Raw genomic sequence first — 19,228 nt, 5'->3', positions numbered from 1 at the left:
TCGGGGCTCGCCTTTTGTAGCCTGATTGCGTCAGCAATGCTAATGAGGGATGGGGGAAAGCCTTGTTACTGATTGGTTCGATTAAGAGTTTCAGACACAATCGTCTACTTCTCTGTGATTGGTTAGTGCGGGACACAACGTGGATCTGCCAGAGATAATGGGAGCTGCAGATGCTGGAGAATCCGAGACAACAAAGTGTGGAGCCGGATGAACACAGCTCGCCAAGCAGCATCTCAGGAGCGCAAAAGCCGATGTTTCGGATCTAGACCTAAGGGTCTCGGTCAGCTTTTGCGCTCCTGAGATGCTGCTTGGCCTGTTGCGTTCATCCGGCTCCACACTTTGTTCTCGTGGATCTGCCAGGATCTGCAGTGAAATTTCAAACGCAAACAGAAATTTTGTACACGGATCAAACTCCGAGCTTTCTCTAAATAGTGAGATCCTAATCGCGATTTATTCTACATCTTTGATAATGTTTTTTTCCTCCTCCGTTTAAAAATGTCTTCACGTTAATTGCCAGTGACAAAATGCACTGAAATCGGACAGTGGTGTATTTCACTCCTGGAAATGACGTAACTTGATGGGCATGGGAGTTCGGGAATGTTCTCTCTTGCTTGTGTTTCTTGTTAAGGACTTTATACCAGCAACTGTTCTGTCAAGACCCTTTACTTCTTGTTTCCTCGAAAGGTTTGACGTCCTTCTTCAAATCTCCAATATATCTAGGCCCAAACTATTCATACCTTCCTCAGACACCTGCCAGCGTGTCTCGGTATCAGTTTTACTCGGATTACCTCGGTCACAAACGAGCACTGATGTGCTGTGACCAGTGCCTTTTGCTTTCTATTGATTAGACACATTTTACTCTCTCTCCCACTTACGCTCTTCAATCAGTGTCACTGTCAGTTTCTGCTGCAAGATATGAGCGTAGTTATCCATCTAGCCTGTCAATTTCTGCAATGTCAATATGTCTGTTTAGTCATCCATTTATATTTCTCATTTTCTGCTCAGTGAGTGTGTGTGAGAGAGTGTGTATGTGTGTAGTTACCCATACACAGGTGTCAGATACTGCACTGTTGATATGCATGTAGTTATCAAAGTGTATCTCTCAGTTCAAGCTGTATGACATTGGGAGGGTTATTACCAAGCTGTTCCTGTCAGTTTCTGCTTCATGGATACGTGAAGTTCGTAATCAATATGTCCCTGTGAGAATCTGCTTGTGAAAACTGGAGTGTAGTTATCACACTGCACCTAACAGTTTTTGTTTTAAGTCTGTGGATATTTAAATGCATTTATAAAATTGGACCTGTGAAGTTATGCTGTGAAACTGGAGTGTTGTCAACAATCCGTTCTTCTCTGTTGCTACGATGTGGATATGTAAGTGTAGTTATCATTTGGGTACGTGTAGTTTGATACATGACCATAGATATCAATTTATACATAGCAGTTTTTATAATGTTAATTTGAGAATGTTTTTTGCAAAATGTATGTCAATATGTGAATGTCGTCAATCTGTTTTTGCCTGTTTCTACAGGGTGAATGATTAAGCAGAGATATCAACACATGCTTCTCAGTTTCTAACTGTCAACGTGGCTGAACTTTGGCAGCCAGTAATATTCTCTGTGAGGATGCAATTTATTGTGTGGTAGCTGTTATTAGAGTGATCTAATGCAGATTAGATTCAGTTTCTGAGTGTATATTTTGGACGAGTATTCAGTCTATCCATGTTCAAAAATGGTGTAAATGTCAAAGGGCTATGAATGCAGAAATGTGATGTTATTGACAAGCTGGCTTGTTTTTGTTCAGACGTTTCAGGCGAGGTGTCATCATCAGTGGAGCCTTTGATGATGCAACATTATTCTCCTCTGCTTGGAATTTACACTGTCAGGCCTGTTATGCTGAATACTGTCACTACAGATTTGATCTATACAGGTTTATACATGTGGTCCAATTCTATGTTTGTGTGGAGAACCATGTCTCTAGGAATTCCTGTACATGTCTATGTTTGGCTTAGGCTGCTATGGTTACTTTATGCAACAAAAACAAAAAGGTGCTGGAAAAGCTCAGCAGGTCTGGCAGCATCGGTGAAGGGAAAAACAGTCAGACTTTTGGATTCAGTGACCTTTCCTCAGAACCAGTTACAGCTGAGCTGCAGAGCTTTTCCAGCAAGTTTGTTTTTTGTTCCTGATTTACAGCACCCACAGTTCTTTCTTTTTAATACGGTTACTTTGTCCCATTTCAACTGATGGCCTTCGTTGTCTGAATGTATCACATATTCAGACAATAAAGGCCAACAGGTTAACATGGGACAAAGTAACCATGATAGCCCAAGCCAAACACAGACACACAGGAATTCCAAGAGGTATGGTTTTCCATGCATACTTCAATCAACAAGATTATAGAATCGGACCCCATATATGAAAACTCAGACAGATCAAAACCAGAAATGACAGTACACACCATAATGGACCATACAGTATAAATTCCACGGGGTGTGGAATAACATTGTCTCATTGGAGGCTCCACTGATGATGCCACCGAGCATGGCAATGAATTGTATGAAGAACAGCAAGCCAGCTCAACATTATCCACTATCCGAGCTGCAGATCTTGCAAAACACTTTAAATGCTGAAATTTGTTCCAACTGGGCAGGTGTGCATTGTGAATGGTGGAAAAAAAAACAATAAACTTGTATTTCCTCTGTGCTGTTTGAACAAATCTCACTGGAAATTGACCTCAATGTGTGCCTGACTCAATCTACTCTGTGACTGTGGAAAAGGTGCTCTCTGCTCTGACAGCGGTAACATACCTTCTGTTTGTTAGAAGCAGCTGGTCACACTTGGCTTTGTACCGAGGGAATATTACTTTCTCTTAGTCCCTCAAGTATTTGCCTGGAGGAAGACAGAAGAGAACCCTCCTGTAAATCAACATCAGCCAAGTTTAATAATATTTCATTGATCAATGCAATATTCAGTTAATAATCATTACAATATTTAATTTCAAGCCAGGAATCTGGACAGAATTTAGGTGTTTGATTCGACTCTTGCTCTGAGCTGCTTCTTTGTCTTGTGATTTTTCTTTTTGTTAATTCCATACCAATTGAGTGAAGTCCAGAAACGAACTAAGTGTCCAGATCCATGAATGGGACTACACAATGTAAGTGAGTCTGTGGATATGAGTTTATTTGTTGATCTATTCATGTCTCACACATTGGTGAGCCTTTGTTAAATTACTTATGCATTCACACAGCAGAGACTGACGGGGACCTGTGAGATTCTGCCCTGTGTTTATTTGAGAAGTTATCAAATTGGACTTGACTGTGATTTTTTTCCCCCTTTGTAAATATGAGAATGCCGTTGTAAGTCTTTACCTGATTGTTTGTGATGTGGGAATGTTCGTGTCAGTGTCTGCAAGGTGAGTATACTTATCCATCTGTGCCAGTCGTTTTCTGCTATCTGAATGGAAGAGAGCAGGCTTCAGACTGTGCTTCTCAGTTTCTGCTATGTCAACACGTGAGCTTGGCTTTTCATCTTTACCAGTCAGTTCCGAACTTTGCATGTGTGGGTGCAGTTGTTAACGTAACCCTCAATGTTTCTGCTTGTAAAAATGCAACCATATTCATTCAATCGTAACAGTCATTTTCAGACATGTGAATATGAAAATGTAGTTATCAGTCTGTGATTGTCAGTTTCTGTTCTGTAATTATGAGAGTGTGCTTTTCAGTGCGTACCAACCAATTTCTGTTGTATGAATATGATTGTCATTATCAATCTGAACCTTGTCAGTGTCTCCCCAGTGAATATTCTTGTGTTATTATCAGGATTATACCGGTAAGTTTCTGCTGTGAATTATTAATTAATTTGTTATTACCTTCCGTCCATCAGTTTCCGGTTTCTAATGTGGGAGTGCATCTATCAATTTGTCTGTGCCAAATTTTGCAATGTGTATTTGTGCATACAGTTATCAATCCACTCCTGTCAGCATCCTCTGTTTATGAGGGTGCGGTCACCAATCTATTCCGTCACTTTCAGCTCAGTGAATTTGAGAGTGTAGTTACCAATCCATAACTATCAGGTTCAATTCTGTGAATGTGAGCAGAAAAGGGAATAGTCGAATAGCATTGTTATTGGAATATTATTCCAGAGAGCTGGATATTATTCTGCGACTGCAGTTCAAGTCCCATCATAGCAGATTGTTGAATTAAAATTCAACAATAAACTAAGAAAAAAGTTGACTGACAATTCTCCACAAAAATAAATCTGGTCCTCTCACATCCTTTTGGGAACCAAGTCTCCCATCCTTCCCTGGTCTGGCCTACATGTGATCCCAGACCCACAGCAATGTGGTTGGCACTGAACTGCCTTCTGTGCATAATTAAGAATAGTCCGTAACACACATATCCCATCAATAAATTTTCAAAACAAAAAAAAAACATTTCGGAATGCAGTTATCAATCTGACTCTTCCAGCCACTGTTTTGTTAACATGTTAAAAGTTATCATCCTGTATCTGTCAATTTCTGCAATGCCCATATGTAATGGCAGTTACCAAGTTATCTTGCTTTACAATGTCACCCTGAGAACTGATCTGTCAGTTTTTGCTGAGTGTATTTATCAAATTGTTCGTGTCAGTTTTTGCTTTGTCAATCTGAGTGCAGTTATTAATCAATACCTGTCAGTTTCTGCAAGGTGAAAGTAAGAGTTCTGTTCTGAACATACACCGTCAGATTCTGCTCTGAAAGTATCAAGAGCAGTTATCGTGCTGACACCATCAACTTCTGCTCTGTAAATCTGAGCGCGGTTATTCATCTGCACTTGTCAGTTTCAACTTTGTGAATGTGAGTAATTAGCATTCTCTCCCCATGTTTCTTTTACGTGAACATGAGTTTAGTTATCATTCTGTCCTTGTGGAGGCTCGGGAACTTGGGGAAATAAATATGGATGTCTTGAAAACAGTCCACATGACATAACAGGTGGTGTTAGAGTCAGGGACAAAAAAACCCAAAAGGTGGCTAAATTGCCAGGACCCAATCAGGTTATTGTAGATTTTCAGGATATCGGGATTTTGCGGGAAGCTATGTTGATCATTTGAACAAATAACATTGTTCTCTTGCTTTCTTGTAACATTTTGCAGGAAGGATTATCCCATCCCTGTCACGTATTACAATACAAATGTGTGGCTATGGTTATCAAATCTGTACACTCAGTTTTTGTCATGTGAATGAGAGGGTGCAGTTATAAATCTCAGTTTCTGCAATGATAATGGAAGTGCAATTATCAGTCTCTGTCAGTTTCTGCTGTATCCATAGATGGGTTTAGTTATTATCAGTACATGTCAGTTTCCGTCACATCAATGTGTGAGTGTTATCAACCTGCCCCTGACAGTTACTGTAATGCAGGTGGGTGACTGTAGTTATTAAGCTGTAGCTCTCTGTTACTGCCATGTGAATGAGTGTAGTTGTGCACCTACACATCAGTTGCTGGTGGTCAATGCATGAGTGTAGTTGTCACGTCTATACCTGTTTGTATTTGCTTGTCAATCTGAGTTTAGTAATCGATCAGTTATTGTCAGATTCTGCTGTGAAAATCTGATAGTTATCAAACTGTACCTGTCAGTTTAAACAAATATGAAACTGGGAGTTTTATTATTAATCTGTTTCTGTCAGTTTTTGCTGTGTAGATATGATAGATTTGTTATCAAAATTCTGTCAGTAACTACCACATGAACGTCCGAGTCCATTTACCGGTCAGTCCCTGTCAGTTTCAGCTCTGTGTGTCTGAGTGTGCAGTTATAAATCTGTAACTGGTAGTCTCTGTTACATGACTATTTTAGGGAAAGATTGATAAATGCCGTATCAGCCAGTGAGTGTTCTGTGAATGTGCTTAGCAATTTGGATTTGCCAGTCCTGGTATAGAAATATAAATAATTTATCCTTGTCAGTTTCTACTGTATGTATCAATGAGTGGAGCTAGAAATCTGTACATATAATGTTTCTACCACATGAATCAGAGTACAGATGTCAATCTTTTTCTGTTTCTGCTCTGTGAATATCAAAGTACAGTTATCAATCTGTACATGCCAGCTGCTGCTTTGTGAATCTCTGAATTTAGTTATCAGCCCAAGCCTGTCAGTTTCTGCTTTCAGAACGTAGGAGTGCAGTTATCAGCCTGTACCTGTCAGTTATTGCTCCATGCATTTGTTTTGTGCAATGGATTGTGTAATGTAAAAGCAAAAGGTTTTGTCACTCCAACAGTGCAGAGTCTAACCAACAGAAATTATATCAAGGGCTGTTCTTCAAGATGACATCAGCTTTTCTGAGTGCACAGTAACATAATTTTGTGAATAATGCTGAAGGAATAGATCGATGTGGCATTCCTTTCTTCGAGTCTAAAGGAAAGGGGCAATGAATAAATCAACTGTATTCAGCTGAATGACCACAATGTTCCTTCTACAGTGAAGGGTATTGATGAATTCAATTAATTCCTCTACCATGGATATTAAATAACCCTGCTCTGTTGTGTGATGGCACATGGCATCAGCAATTCTCTTACAATGCGCTGTCGTGGGGATGAAGAAAGAAAAAGGACTTGTATTTTCTGTCTTACAGTGGAGAAGATTTAAACTTATTGAACATGGTCGAACTCTTTGTGAAAAAGTAAAATTTGACAATTACAAGATTTAATTAAATGGATCATTCTTCGTTGCTTTAAATGGTGATTACATCATTAATGTGTAGAAACAGCATTCTGTTTTCCTGCTCGCTTCTGCGACATTTCATTGGGATGGGCAAGTGACACTGTAAAAAACTGTTTAACTTAGTTGCCAAATTCACTTCAATGCTTCCCCCCGCCCCAAAAAAAGAGGCTTTGCAAGACAGATGGAAAATATGGTTTCTATTCCTGAAGGTGAACACGTTGAGAATCACGTTGTGATAAGGTTGGGGTTGGCAAATCGTATACTGCCGTGGCACACTTATTGAAATGGAATGCTGGCTGAATGGGATCAGAATTGTCAGGTGCTTGTTTTTGTCTACTATTGCCCCGATGGGCTGAAAGGTATTTTTTCTATCTGGTAGATTCTCTTGCTTTCCTTAAAACAGAGCTGTAAACATTTTCTATGTATTTGCTTCTGTTATCTGCAGTGTGTATGACAACAATGTATACTCAGTCTTTGTATGTTATGTGTTGATACAATGAGCATATTTGGGACTCAGTCAGCAGCTTTGTCTGTGTGTCTGCATGTGCTCAGTAGTGATTTGCTACTTGTCAGACGTAGTTGTTGAAACTATGTAACATGATGTCTTCCTTTGAGGGGGTAACAAGGTGTAGAGCTGGATGAACACAGCAGGTCAGGCAGCAGAGGAGCAGGAGAGCTGGCATTTCTGGACTGGACCCTTTTGTCAGAAATGGGGGAAGAGAAAGGGACTCTGCAATGAATAGAAAGAAGTGAGGAGATGATGACGAATGGTGGATAAAGGACCAGATAGGTGGAGAGAAGATGGCCAGTCAAGGAGGCAGGGCTGGAGCCAGTAAAGGTAAGTGTAGAGAGGGAGTTCGGATGTGGGTTGAGGGAAGGCTGACAGGTCAAGGAGGCAGGGATAAGTTTAGTAGGCTGAAGCGCCGGTGGGGGTTGATCAGTGAGGTGGGAGAAGCAGATTGGTCGGAGAAAAGTTGGACAGGTCAAGGAGGCAGGGATGTGCTGGATGAGTTTGGTGTGGAGAGATTTTGAAGCCCATGTTGAGAACATTGTGCTGCAGGGCTCCCAAGTGAACTATGAGGTGCTGCTCGTGCAGCCTGCCGGAGGCAACGTTGTGGCGCTGGAGGCGGCCTGGGACGGATATGTCATCCAAGGAGTGGGTGGGGATGTTGAAGTGGGTCATGACTGGGGAGGTGCATGCGTTTGTCACGATGTGAGCGTAGGTGTTCAACAAAGTGGTTTCCAAGCCTCCCCTTGGTTTCCCCAATGTAGAGGGGGCCACACCGGGAACAGTGATCACAACACAATGTATTACTGGACATACAGATGAACATCTGTTTAACATGGAAGGTTTTCTTGGGACCTGGGATGGGGATAAGGGGAGAGATATTGGGGCAGGTGTAGCACTTCCTGTGGTTCCAGTGAAATGTGACAGGGGCGGTGGGGCTAGTGGAGAGTGTGGAGCGTGGAGCGGACGAGGGAGTCAGAGAGAGCAGTCCCTCTGGAAGGCATATAAGGGTGGGGTTGGGAAAATGTCCTTGGGAGTGGTGTGAGATTGAAGGTGGCAGAAGTGGCAGAGGAAGATGCATTGAACCCTGAGTTTGATGGAGTGATACATGATGACAAAGGAGATTCTGACTTTGTTGTTATTGTGGAGAGGGGGTCCAAGGGATGAGTTGCAGAAATGACCGCGATGAGGTCAAGGGCATATTCAGCCACTGTGGAGGGGAAATGGCAGTTCTCGAAAAACAAGGACATCTGCAATGGCCGGGAGTGGAATGCCTCATCTTAGGAGCAGATGAAACAGAGAGGAAGGAATTGGGAATGGGGGATGGCATTCTTGCAGCAAGGTAGGGGAGGGGAGGTGTATTCTAGGTAGCTGTGGGGGTCGGTCGGCTTGAATTAGTTACCAGTTTCCAGGTGGTTGCCAGAAATGCAAACAGAGTGGTCCAGGAAGGAGAGAGATGTATTTAAGATGGTCCAGGTGAAGTTAAACTTGGGGTGGAAGGTGTTAGTAAAGTGGATGAACTGTGAGTTCCTTGTGGGGATACGAGGTGGCACTGATACGGTCATCGAAATAATGGAGAAAGAGGTGGGGGTGGGGCCAGTACAGCTGCAGAAAAGGGGCTGGTCCATGTATCCTACAAGAGGCAGGAATAGCTTGGGCCCATGCTGGTACCCATAGCCACCCACATTGACTGCAGAAAGTGGGAGGATTTGAAGGAGATGATGTTGGTGGTGTCACAGATGTAGGTGGGTAGTTCCTGGTCTGGGGGCGGGGAGAGTGAGAGAAAATGGAGTTGAGATAATTGGAGATGAGTTTGGTGGGGCAGGGTCACACAGAGGAAGCGGGTCAACAGGGGCAGTCGGGTTTGTGGATTTTGGGAATGAGGCAGAAACAGTTAATATGGCGTTGGGGAAAGATGAGGTCAGAGGCTGTTGGCGGGAGAGTGCCTGAGGTGCTGAGGTTGTGGATGGTCTGGAGATGATGATGTTTTGGCGATCGGGGCAGGGTCATGATCAAAAGGGTGGTAGGAGGAGTCTCTCTCTATCCGGTTTGAGATATTATAAAATACCTTTCCTAAATGCAAACTTGATTCAGTTCCTGTTTTCAGTACTTTCAACAAGGAGTCAGATGTTAACCTTTCAAACATGATTTAAATGTTAATGGGCTACAAATGATATTAATTGGAACTAGCATGATGTCAATTGACAATGAAAACAAAAAAAAAGAACCTTGCCTTTCCTCAGACAAGTCTCTGGAAATTGAGCTCAAGACAAGTCTGATTCAATCCACTCTGACTATGGAAAAGATATTCTCCATTCTGAATGCAGGAACATGCCTGGTGTTAGTTAGAAGCAACTGCCCACACTTGGCTTTGTAACGAGGAAATATTGTTTCTTCGAGTATTTGCCTGGAGGAAGACAGAAGAGTTATCTCCTGTAAATCAACATCAGCCAAATTTGACAATATCAAACAGATTAACATATATTCAGTGAACAGTTATTAGGGTGTTTCGTTTCTTGAACTTCACTTCCCAAAGCAACAGAACTCCAAAAGCTTATGATTTTAAATAATCCTGATGGACCACAACATAGAATTCTCTTGACACAGTCTTTTCTTTAAAGGCATCAATTCAAACACAAGTCTGATTCCATTCTTCCATCGAGCTGCTCCTTGTCTGAGGAATTTTAAAATATGTAATTCAATACCAACGGAGTGAGATTCAGAAACTGAGCAATAATTGCACAGCTCCATTTAAGGTGCGACCTGAAGATGCTGCACTGTTGACACAGCTCGTGTTACCAGATCCCAACACACTGACTGTTGAAAAGAACAGCAGCCGCGATTTCAGAAGTGTTTTCCCCCCCGAGACGTATAACCTGTTAACTCCAATCTACGTCCTTCACAGGAACCCCCACAACTGGCAGCTAACAGCGTGAAACAGCAGCCAAACAATGAATTTCCATCAGTGTTTAGAAGACTAAAAGCTACAAGCCTGACCCCCAGCAGCAGCTTCTTGCCGCTGCGTCTCCCTCCGCAGGCCCACACACAGCCCGAGAAAGGCCTCTCTCTCCCCGCCCCCAGGCCGCTCACTCCAAGTTCCGGGACCAGTTCCTGCTCCGCTCCGCCTCTTACCAACAGCCCCCGGTTCTCCCTGAACGGAGCCCGAATCAATGCCGGTCTCGGAGCCCCCTCTGTGTCCCAGACTCACATCTCGATGCGCTGCTGGAAGGAGCCTGCTGTTCCCTCGCTTCCCTGGGCGCTGGTCTCTCCATTGCGGCCTGTTTCAAACAAACCTCTTCCACTCACTGAGTCAATGCTCCTCAATGGCAACGCTGGGGGATGGCCTCACGCATGCGCTTCTCTCGTCGGCCGCCAGCGTCGTTGGTTTGGGAGGATGAAACGCGCATGCGCTGCTAACACAATTTGCTTTAAACCGAGCTTGCCCAGAGCGCGGACAGGACACGGGATCATTGCCTGATCTGTCTGGAACAGGCAGGAGGGAAGCGCGGAGTTTGAGACAGTCCAGGCAAACTGATCAACCGGCCGTGGAACCGTGGTTCATCAATCTTATCAAACACGCCGAATTAAACATCTTCAAAGCGATTAATTGCAAAATCCCTTTTCTTTTCGGGACATGTTTATTTCGCCCAGATTGTAAGCATTCCGAACACAATTTGTCATTACTGCCTGAAATGTCTTTCGCAGGTAAATGGGAGGAATACACCGTTAAAACATCGCCAGAGGTCCTATCATCAAAATTAAACAAATTAACATTCCCGGAAGGGTTAATGAGATGCATATACTGCAATATATTTGTGTCTGGGCAGAATTACAAGTTATGGTATGAATAGCCAGATGCAGTTCCACTGAGCCTCCCCATGTGATACCGTCCACATTCTCAGTCTCCGCTCTCGGAAATGTGATATTTAAGTTACTCGAATCAATTCAAGTTTATGCTATGTCTGCAATCGGAACCGGGACAGGGATTATTTGAGAGATAGACGGAATTACAGATGCTGGACAATCTGAAATAACAAGGAGTAGAGTCGGATGGACAGAGCACGCCGAGCAGCACCAGAGAAGCAGGAAGAAGGATCCGGGCCCGAATCGTCAGCTTTCCTGCTCCTCTGATGCTGCTTGGCCTGTTATGTTCATCCAGCTCTGCACCATGTTATTACAGGGATCATTCGATCCAGGCTCAGCTCTTTCCTGAGAGATGTGGGCGGCTCTGAGAAGAGCCTGGACTGACCTATCCCCTCCCTACCTCCCCACCGACACTCTCTCCACCTATCTTCTTTACTCTCCATCTTCGGTCCGCCTCCCCCTCTCTCCCTATTCATTCCAGTTCCCTCTCCCCATCCCCCTCTCTGATGAAGGGTCTAGGCCCGAAACGTCAGCTTTTGTGCTCCTGAGATGCTGCTTGGCCTGCTGTGTTCATCCAGCCTCACATTTTATTATCTTGGAATTCTCCAGCGTCTGCAGTTCCCATTACCTTATGGCAGCCATCCTGATCTGTGCATTTTGCTTCTCCACATTGACCCCGCTTCTCTGCAGCGCCTTCTTTATAGCGACCAGAGACGTCCCCTTCCGATCGCTGTTCTCCCCGACAATCTTCACAATCCGCTCGCCCAACCCGGGACCGGCTGGTTTCTCCCTGGGAGCCGCCGCCGCCTTCTTCTTGGGAGACTTGGGTTTGGTGCTGGCGGAGGCTGGAGGAGCCGTTTCGGCGGCTGCACTGTCGCTCATGTCGGGAACTTTGCGCTGAATCTCTCCCTGTCAGACTGACCTGGGTCAGCAATGAAGCTGCTGGTGGCGGCACTGAGCAACTTAAAGGCAGCGAAAGGACGGCGCGGAGACAACCTGCCCTCAGCTCCCTGCTCCTGCTGCCTCTCTGCGTTTCTCTCTCGGCACAAACTCTGCAATTCCGCATCTCCAGAGAGCCAGGCTCGATCGTTCCTGACCCTGACACAGGAAGGTTTGCGGCTGAAAAGTTTTCACTCAAATTGACGGCTCCGTAATCGATTTTAACGCATTTTTTGCTGCACTGATCGCGCTGTCTGAGCTGAGCTCTGGCCTTATCATCCTTTTAGACTGAAATCTTGAAATCAACAAATATATTGCCTTAAATTCTATCTTTGAGGTTTAGTGGAGGAGCAGGGGGATGATTTGAAATGAATATCTTTTTGATTTGCACAAGAGAGACGCGGAATTATCATGATATGAGCGGGAACACAAGCACATTTACGTGTGACGAACCCGCCCGCCCTTTTCCTACAGTCTCTCTGACTCAATATTCACATCCATACAGTCACAGGCCAGAAATATCTCCAAATGTACCTGTGGAAGGATGTAATTTCTCCTCCTTTCAGCCTTTGCTCCAGCATCCAGGGAATTAGTTGTAGTTTTTCTCCTCAGTAATTGTTAAACTCTCCGAGGTCTGTGCGCCGGAGATTCGCTCTGCTGCAAATTCAGCTGCAAGAGCCACTCATCTGGTTTGAAGTTACATTGATCACCGAGATCAGTTTTTTTTCATTCCAGTGACAATACTCAACATCGTTTCTGGGAATCACACTCATAGAATCGTAAAGTATAGCAACTGGGCAAATAACACCTATCAGCCCTTCAAACCTCTCCTCCCACTCACCATGAAAATGGCAGATCATCCAACTCAATGGCCTGTCTCTGTTTTTTTCTCCCATAGAGTCATACAGTGAGGATACAGACCGTTCAGTCCAAACAGTAGATGCCGAGTATAATACCAAATTGAATTAGTTCCATCTCCCTGTCCCTGACCTATTTCTTTTCAAAACTGTCGTGTTTATGCATTCCAAATGTCGTTTTAATGTAAATATAGCCACAGGAAGTTTCTTCCACATTCTTCCGTGTTCTGTGTTTTAAAAAAACGCCCCTCGTGTCTTTTTAAAAAAATCTCTCGATTGTCGCATTAAAATGTCCGCCCTGGTTTTCTATTCCCTCCATCCCAGGCAAAGGCCAACGACCATTAACTCTGTCTCACCCCATCAGTGTTTTATGAACTTCGAGAAGGTGGCTTCTGAACATCCTACTCTCCAGTGAAAAAAAGTCCCAGACTATCCATGAAAACACGGTGTGGAACTGGATGAACACAACAGGCCAAGCAGCATCTTAGGGGCAGGAAAGCTGACGTTTTGGATCTAGACCCCTATCCGTCCTTTCTATATAACTCGATCCTTACATACTCTGCAAATATTAGTGAATCTCTTCTCAAATTTCTCCAGCTTGATAACATCCTTCCTCGAACCGGCCGACCAGAACTGATTGCATTATTCCAGAAGTGGTCTCACCAATGTCCCTTCGAACCTCAAAGTGATTTCCTACCTCCTAAACTCAAAGGACTGAACAACGAAGCCAAGCGGGCCAAACACTTTCTTAACTGTCCTGTTTCGATGTGATGCAGACCTCAAAGAATTCTAGATCCTTCTGTTCCACAGCACTACTCAAGGCCCAACCATTAATCATATAAGTCCTAACCTTACATGTTGTACCAAAATGCAAAACCTTACATTTATCCAGATTGAACTCCATCTGCCATTTTGCAGCCCATTGGCTGATTTGATCAAGATCGCTTTGTAATCTTAGGAAACCTTCTCCACTCATGACAATGCTACCAACTTTGTTATCATCCACAATATGTGCTTACCATGCCTTCTAAATTCTTATTCAAATCATTTATATAAATGGCAAACAAAAGAGAACCCAGTACCAATCTTTGTGGAACACCACAGGTGACAGGCCTCCAGTCTGAAAAACAACCCTTTATCTTCACTCTCTGTCTCTTGTCATTCAGCCAATTCTATCTTGATTCCATTTGGCCAAAAGGCCTGCACCCAGCTCCTTTCTGAAATCATACAATGCGTTGGGCATGGCTGATTTCTGTGGCAGGGAATCCCACAGGCACACCACTCTCTGAATGAAGAAAATCAACACCATCTGAGCCCTAAATGGCCTGTCATGTCTCCTAAAAATATGACTCTTACCATCAGGAGCATTCTTCTTGTATTTATATTGTTTAGGTCTGTCAGTGTTTACAGATTTCAAAGAAAATCACTTATTTATCTGTGTTTCAGCACATATAGTCTCAACCAATTCAAACTCTCCTTCCATCCCAGCAATTGCCATTTCTGCTCCAGTAAATTTTCAAGCTGGCAACATAGATCAGTAGAGCAGAGGAACAGGCCTTTCAAATCCATGCTGACTCTGCCTGATCCTGACTTTTTATCCCAAATTATCTGCATGTTTTTTTCTTTCAGGATGACTACTCTAAAATTCCAAGTTTAATCTCTACCTCCTTTTTCAAATAGGTTGCTGATATTAGCTGCACTCCAATCATTGAAATTATTGTGCAGCCTGTAGCTTTTTGGTGCATGACCAGCAAAACATCCATTACTTCGAAGGCTGCTGTGTTAAGAGCTCTGGGATATAAATGATCAGGCCCTGGTATTTCCCAGCCTTCAATCCTTTGAATTTACCCAACACAATTTACTGAATAATACTGATTTGATTCAATTTCTCTCTCTCACTAAACTCTGTTTTGACCAACATTCCGAGTGTGTTAGGTGTGTCTTCCTTTGTGAACAAAGATCAAAAGTAGGGAGTTGGATATCCATTTTTTATTCGCCACAATGGACTCCCCTCTTTTTGATTGTAAGTGATGTACATTTGTGTAAACCAATTAGTTTTATTTCCATTCTCATTTTACATATTTATCAGTACATTAACTGTTAGTTTTTTTTAAGGCTTCTGCAAGCGTACTCATTTCCACGTTTTCTCTTTCATAATCAATACATTTGTATTTCCTTCTGTCCTGATTTTGAAATGTTCTCCAGCTTCAGAGACGTTTTTTTCTTTCGAATTCATTTTCTTCACAATTTGTACGCCTGTTCCGTGTATCAAAAACGTAGTTAAATAGCCCACTAAAATGACAGTTTTGTAGACTGTAAAAAGACCACCATCCATACTCACGAATATACCCGTTTAAAAGGGCTTGGGCAGCTGATGCGGAGGAACACCACCTTGATGCGAGGCACGTTCCCCTCCAATCACCCACAATCCTAATTTGGAAATACGTCCCCTTGCCTTCACTGTCTCTGAATCAAGACCCTGGAACTACCTGCGAACTGAAATGTGGGCAAGCACATGGACCAGAACTATTTTAGAAGGTGGCTCAGCACCAACTTCTCAATGGGGGCAACTAGGGACGCGCAATAAATGCTGGGCCAAGCCAGAGACGTCCTCTTCCCAGGAATGCGCAAACAAGAAAAAACAGCGTTGCGGTAACCCATTCATCACAAGGTTTCTGCCTGCAGCATACTGAGAATAAAATCAGTCATCAATTCCAAACTGGTATTTGCATCGGGCCCAGGGATATTATTACTCACCTCTGGTCCGGGTGTGCTTTAGCACGGCCCACCTGACCCAGAAATAGGGAAACTACCTCTGCGCTGCAAGACTCCCCACAGCAGTTTCGTAATAATGTCGCATTTATTCCATCGCTCTGTGAGTCAATATGGGACGAATGCCAGCGGAATTAAATATCACAGTTAACATGAGATCAGACGTGATTTTATTGAATAGTAGAGAATATTAAATGGGCCGAACGGCTGCCAGCTTCTCCGCTTCCCCACCAGATTGTGAGCGAGCCGGGGGGAGGCAGATATTAACATGACCCGGGAATGAGCTCCATTGGAGCTTCACAAAGGGCCAATGCCCCAGTTTGAAACACTTTATGCCATTTCCCCCACAGCCTCCATTCGCTTTGCTTAAACTGGGAGGAAAGGGAATTGGGGAAGTAACCAATTGATGTTTGTTTCTGGGACTCAGCGGGGAAAGCAGCGCATGCGTGAGGCTGGCCCTTTCCCCCAAATGCTGCTTGTTGCTGACCAGAGGAGCGCATGCGTGAGGCCCTCCCTCAGCGCTGCCATTGAGGAGCATTGACTCAGTGAGTGGAAGAGATTTGTTTGAAACAGGCCGCAATGGAGAGACCAGCGCCCAGGGAAGCGAGGGAACAGCAGGCTCCTTCCAGCAGCGCATCGAGATGTGAGTCTGGGACACAGAGGGGGCTCCGAGACCGGCATTGATTCGGGTTCAGTTCAGGGAGAACCGGGGGCTGTTGGTAAGAGGCGGAGCGGAGCAGGAACTGGTCCCTGAACTTGGAGTGAGCGGCCTGGGGGCGGGGAGAGAGAGGCCTTTCTCGGGCTGTGTGTGGGCCTGCGGAGGGAGACACAGCGGCAAGAAGCTGCTGCTGGGGGTCAGGCTTGTAGCTTTTAATCTTCTGAACACTGATGGAAATTCGTTGTTCGGCTTCAGTTTCGCGCTGTTTTTGGACATAGTGCCGTGAACGGTGGAAACACAGACTAGAGGCATGTTATAACCCTGAAAAGGACAGGTAATTGAGCCCCCCAGGTTAAATTTCTCACCTGAATCATTTAAAATAGCGCGCTTTGTTCTTTCTTTTAACAGTTAGTGTCATGGGAGCCGGATATTGAACTGTGTATATATGCATGCCTGCTCCTTCGGATAGCCCCATTTATGAAAGTACAGTTGTTGCTCAGTTTCTGATTCTCACTCAGTTGATTTCGAATTATTTCAGGAAAAAAGTACAATGAGAATCCCCAGAAAAGGAGCAGTTCTGGAGAACAGGGAATAAAGCCTCCGGTTCTGTTCAAATTGCTAGTTTTCTTTTTAAAAACAAACACATGTCCCAATAATTATGAACTTACGTTGATTAGTTCAATACGGCCAGACTTCCTGTATGTTGATTTACAGTAGACGTGTCTTCTCTCTTCCTCCAGGCAAATACTTGAAGGACCAGGATGATGTTATGTTTCCTCAGCACAAAGCCAAGTCTGACCAGTTACTGCTAACAATCAGCAGGTATGTAGCCCATTGACACCAGTTTTGAAGATGGATAGACTGATTGTCTGTTTGAATAAAGGCCTTTGCAAAGTTACAATCAAGACAAACAATAGATCATGCTGTAACATAATTTCAACTGCCATACCTCAGTGAGATGTTAAGTACAGAAATGGGAAGAACCTGTGCACCAAGAGTTACTAAAGTGGATGAAACATGTTTATATGAAGTTTATCAGTGACTGAGAAGGACAGAATTAATCCTTTGCTGAATAATTCTCTCCCCCTCTCACTCTCATACACCTTCAGTCAGTCAGAGTGTGTGTATATTACAATGTGAAACAACCAAATTGTTTTGTGTTCACTGCAAGTCATAGAAAATTATAGACTCAAAAATGATCTCCACTAACACCCTCAAGTTACAGAACTCTACAGCACAAGAGAAAGGCCCGTCAGCCCGTTGGGTCTGCATCATTTTTCTTTTAAAAGTGAACAATGCTCATCCCAATCAGCCAGCATTCTATTTCCATGAATGTATTGAGGCTGAAGAGGAACTGCTATCCTCACCCTTTTCATTTCTTCACCTTACAGGAGTTAATATTTCTTTTTTATTTTTCTTCAGTCTGGCAAGAAACATTGTGTATCTCTTTTTTTTTCAATTTTCTACAAAGGGCTTGATGTTCATGTCAACCTTCCCTGCAGCACAATCATGTTAGTCCTCATGGTACGGACAAATGTCAGTGTAATATTAATCCCTCAATCATACAGAGTCAGTGAATATCTACTGTACCTGAGATGGTTGCAGACATCATGAAGCTAGCACTGCAGCTATTCAAAGGCTGATAACTGGAGAACTAATGTCACATTTGCACTAACAGACACTGGCAGTGCGTGAAAGAAGTTCACAATTCCAACAATTACTGGAAACTAGTAGGCAGAATAGAATGTCCCAGTGCAAGCACAGTGGGCTGAATGGTCTGCCTCCACGCTGCACCTCATCTTGATTCTGATCCTGGTGATGAAGTAAATGACATTCTGTTGTATAGAATATTATTATAAAAATATAACGTAGAAATAGACAGACAGGTGCAGAACAAAATCTTTAATGAAAGAGCACTAACAATGTCCAATACCAGAAATGATTCTCAATGTCTCATTGATACTGCGGAACAAACAAACAAATCCCGTACTGAGTCAGAGAATCAGCATCTGACACATGCGGTATATAAAACCCACACTCAGCACGTAAACTATAAATTGTGCTGTTGATTCAGAATGGTTCTCAGAGGAAATCAGCCCCATTTATATGACCCCTCCTAGATCCTGCCAACTGATAATGAACTCAGAAGTCTCAAAATGCTGAAGAGATTAATACCCAGTCTCAATGCCCTATTAGCTATATAAGAATGTGTTGCATATTCACAGAGAATATTACTGGCTGCTAGAGAATCAAGGCACATTGATACACAACAGTAGAAACTGACAGATACGGATTGACACCTACACTGACTCATTCACATTCCAGAAGCACACAAAAGAAAATTGATGATAAAACAGATATTCACATGGTGGAAACTGAAACTGATTTATCAGACACACTCACATTCAAATAACAGAAACTGACAGGCATGGACTGATAATTTGACTTGGCCATTCACACAGCAGAAACTGACTGGGAGAGATGGGGAAATGCAGCCTCACATTTATGTTGCAGACACTGACAGGAAGAATAATATTGTTACATACAAATTCACAGAATAAAAACTGACCTGTACACATTGAGAAATGCATTTGCCTATTCAAAGCCAGAAACTCATAGGTGGAAATTGATGGGTAAAATCACACATTCCCAAAGCAGAATGATTGCTTGTAACAGTCTTGGTTTCAAATAACTGATGGGGGACAGATTGGTAACTTCACTCACCGATGCACAGAGCAGAAACTGACAGGCATAGACCAATAACTACACTAATCTCCTGCTGTAGGTACTGATTGACAATGACATGCACGTGTTCACATAGAAGAAACTGACAGGTATTCACTTATAACTAAACTCATATATTGACATTACAGAAACTGGAAGCGACAGACTGAGACTTACACAAACATATTCTCCAAGCAGAGGCTGAAAGTGCACAGAT

General features: G+C 43.4%; 1 protein-coding gene and 1 long non-coding RNA gene across 2 annotated transcripts in view; both read right to left on the bottom strand.

Annotated features, from left to right (window-relative positions):
• Positions 1 to 19,228, bottom strand: part of LOC132207190 (histone H3-like) — a 913,943-nt gene that overhangs the window by 346,847 nt on the left and 547,868 nt on the right. The window lies entirely within an intron of this gene.
• LOC132207263 (uncharacterized) lies at positions 9,328 to 10,571 on the bottom strand. The gene is made up of 2 exons (XR_009443387.1): positions 10,406 to 10,571; positions 9,328 to 9,604 (listed from the first exon to the last, which is right to left on the bottom strand). It is a non-coding gene; the product is annotated as an uncharacterized LOC132207263 (long non-coding RNA).

Source organism: Stegostoma tigrinum, chromosome 44, assembly GCF_030684315.1.
Source record: "Stegostoma tigrinum isolate sSteTig4 chromosome 44, sSteTig4.hap1, whole genome shotgun sequence".
NCBI lineage: Eukaryota > Metazoa > Chordata > Chondrichthyes > Orectolobiformes > Stegostomatidae > Stegostoma > Stegostoma tigrinum.
The sequence above is the reverse complement of the archived record's forward strand: the minus strand, read 5'-3'. Positions and strand labels throughout refer to the sequence as shown.